Below are 3,584 nucleotides of genomic sequence, written 5' to 3'. Positions count from 1 at the left end.
TCAAAGGCTGCCTTGTCGAGAAAAGAGGTGAACGGCCGATTGGAAGGGAGATGGATGGGTTGGCTGCGAGGTTGTCGACGTCGTCGTGGTTCAGGCCTGGCTTGCCGCGAAAGGGGCGACTATGATGACAGCCGGTAATTACCAGGTGGGCGTTTGGCTTGGTAGGGGAGTTGGAGGAGGGAAGGATATGGATAAGACGAAGGGAAAGAACCGAACCATGGGGCAAGAAGTGTGTGCTGCCTCCTCTAGGAATGTGGTTGTTATACGGCTAGTGCCTTTTTAAGAGGTGCGACGGTGGAAGGTGAGATTTGTTTGTTTACCATGGGACCTGGCAGGCATAGGAGCTTCTCCAGGATCCAGAGTTTGGTGGAGACCTGTCTAGCCAGGAACTGACCACTGACGCGGTCGCACGTGCTTGGAGCTCTAACAGACGCGCTCCGGATTGGACGACCATGTGGACCCCTGTCGCCCCGGCGATCCCAAGGGAAGCCGTAGCGTCCGTCGTCATTCCGGAGCTCTAGAGCCTGCCAGCCAGCTGCCATTAACAAGGCTCCAGACAGCCACTGACTCCTACCGAAAATGAGACGCAGACATGCCGATATGCGACGCGGCACACGCATAGAAGTACTGCCGAGAAGCTTGTGTTGGCTTATTCGTTGGACCAGCCAGGAGACAGGCACGCCCGCATATCCATCCGGGGAGTAGCTCATCGGAAGCTTTCCCAACAATCCCAATGGACCGCACGGCACGCCTCGAAGCTGGCAGCTGTGTTGTCGATGAAAGGAGAGTAAGCGGCTGCTTCAACATTCGTACGCTGTGTTAGCTTATTTACGCTACATAGATTGCCGATGTGATGCGCTTTTGGCCTTGTTCGGATGGGAGCCAGCAAGAAAAGCCTCATCTATTTTCCCAACACATGCAAATTTTGGTATCGAGATCAGTATGATCCTCACCCTCTGCAGACCGTTGCAAGCCAAATGGCTGTCTCGGATGCGAACTTGAATGCATTTCACAAAAAAAAAAACCCCCCCACATGTCTGTTCTCCACGTGTATCAGCGTGTTGTACATCTCCCGAAGGGGCCGGACATTGCTAATTAGGAAGAATCTCCCTTGACAGCCAAGCTATCGCATACTGCAGTATTGTAGGTTGGAATCCATTTTGAACCAAGACGTGAGCCAACTAGATCCGTATTCAGTGAAGAATCAGTGACAAAAGTCTTGCGACTCTATATCTCTTCGAGCCTAAAACGCAGGGTCGAGATGGCGTTACAAAGGGTTGCTGATCCGACCATTTACACGTCTTATACTCGCGGGCTTGCTGTCGACACCTCGTTTCTATTGTGGGTCATGACATTTTGACAATCGCCACTCATTCACGCAATATGGAGCTGACGGTGAGCGCGGCCATCACCAATCGGATAAACGATTCTTCATTCCGATTAGTCTAGTGGTTAGGATATCGGCTTGTCATCGCTCTTCAAAGCAGACTCCGCCGGGGACCGGGGTTCAATTCCCCGATCGGAAGACATCTCTTTCTTTTTCTGGTCAGGGGAAGACACATCATATTTGCAGAACGAGGGCGTGCCCGTTTTTTTGGGAGGGGCACAACTTATTGGCTACCTAGGTGGCATGAGAAACGACAAAGTCTGAGCACGTGACCATTGGATCTTGTGAAGTAGTGGCTTTGATGTTTGTGTGGCTTGGGATTGGGGTCTGTGTTTGTGGCTGCACGGACCCTTTCCATGTCATCTATGTGTGATGACACTAGTACGAAAATGGAAGACTGTTGAGGCTGTCGCGTCTCCCTCATAACATCATAAAGGACAACATCTAGGGCGATACGGCCGAACAGCTACCAGATTCGATTCTGACTGGTATTTTGCGAGTTTGCAAAACTGTGAAAAAGACATTGTCAAAGATTTGATAGAGCTTTTTCGAATGATGAGTCTACTCGGAGCCCGTAGTCTTGGCTGACCATATTTCCAGCTGTTTTCGCGTTGTTATGCTGGGCCCGGCACGAGAGTCTCGCGAGGTCACCTGACCCCATTTCCCCTCCAAAACTGCTATATATTTCACGAGCGTCCACTTCCATATCGGCTGGTACGACGACGTCGCAAGAGATGAGTCGGCGCGCGCGCTGGCCCATCGCAATTCCCGTTCATTCGTATATTCCGGCTCACTCAAGCATGGTGCACAAGCTGTCGCCGTCGCTAGGGCTTGTTTTTTGGTGTTCAGAAGGGTAGCAGGCTGGATTAGCAACACAGTACGCGCTGCCTGCTCACGTTGCCGGAGTCGTCGGGGGGTTGGACAGGAACAGCGGTCGGCTTTTTTGAGACCGCCAACGGCAGCCAGTCGCATGGTGCTGTTGCACCGCCCTGACGCAGAGCGTGTTGTTTGTTTTGACTCGGGCTGCACCTCTGTGACGTGAGAGCAAGGCATCTCAGGTCCATGGTCGCGCGCATCCGCACCGCATAACGGACGAGCTGCCATGTTTCATTGTGGTGTGCGCGCGAGAGTGTGAGTGTTGTCGCTCGTCCACAAGCTGACCTGCAAATTGGCTGAGGCAAGGACTGGCAATCGATAGTCTGCATGAGGATGGCATCACCCCCTCACCAGAACCGCCACGCAAGCTGCGCTAAGGTCGTCTCGAAGCGTCGGGGACCACATTAACGCCCCGTCTTTCGTGAGCGGACCTTGGACATGTTGTGCGCAAGTCTGCGGAAAGAGATCAGTCGTTTCGCATGGGTACGCGGCTCTCTCATCTCTCAGGACAGCAAGGTGCCTGTCTGTCCGTCCGTCTGTCTCTCCATCGACTTGGCTCAACTACGCGCTCCCATGTCAGATCAGCCATGCTGGCCATGCTGCACCTGCACCGTACGCGCTTGAACGATCGAGACTGTCCGGCGATGGATGCGACCCTTGTCGCTGTCTGACGCCAGTCGCAAGACGGGGGAATTGCGCTGGCACTGTGCAACACGAAGCCCCGATGTGCGATGCGCATCGAAGCTTCGTCACGGAGAAACCAAGGATCGCAGAAGTTCGAACATACACTGTTTATGCGCCGCAAGGTGTGGAAAGGAAGTTCCTCCTTCACAGCCGTTCATCCTCGCGCAGGCGTGTGGATTTTCGCAGGTTTCGCAACGGATGGTCCAGATGCGATCGAGCGCCGATCGTCCCGGGCGCATCCAAAATGTGGATGGCCAGCTGGCTGGCTGCCTGGCAGCGGCCGAAACCTAGTCGTCATGAATGACTAGCATGTTCTGTCAAAGTATCTACTGTACTCCAATGCTGGAAGAGAGAGGTGGAAAGAAAAAGAAAAAGAAAGGCATCAGCTGCAAATCTTTCTGATGCCGTGTGCGCGAGGACTACCAGGGTTTGCATTGCGCTGCCATGCGATGCGACACCACGCGATGCGCCGCGCTGGCAGTCTTTTGGGCAGCCGTCGCAAATCGCAAAAAGATACAATTAAGGTCGCATCCCACGGCACAGTTCAAAGCAAGCGCACATGGCCTGCATGCACACCGTACTTTGGTCTGCAGGGCTTGCTCGGCGCGCTGGCGGGAGGAAAGTACAGAGACGAGTA

At 53.8% G+C, this 3,584-nt stretch overlaps 1 non-coding gene across 1 annotated transcript; it reads left to right on the top strand.

Moving 5' to 3' along the window:
* The first annotated feature begins 1,434 nt into the window (after positions 1-1,434).
* Positions 1,435-1,526, top strand: VDBG_15000. The gene has a single exon. It is a non-coding gene; the product is annotated as a tRNA-Asp (tRNA).
* The last annotated feature ends 2,058 nt before the right edge of the window (positions 1,527-3,584 follow it).

The sequence above is a fragment of the Verticillium alfalfae genome, genomic scaffold, assembly GCF_000150825.1.
Source record: "Verticillium alfalfae VaMs.102 supercont1.1 genomic scaffold, whole genome shotgun sequence".
Lineage (NCBI taxonomy): Eukaryota > Fungi > Ascomycota > Sordariomycetes > Glomerellales > Plectosphaerellaceae > Verticillium > Verticillium alfalfae.
The sequence above is the reverse complement of the archived record's forward strand: the minus strand, read 5'-3'. Positions and strand labels throughout refer to the sequence as shown.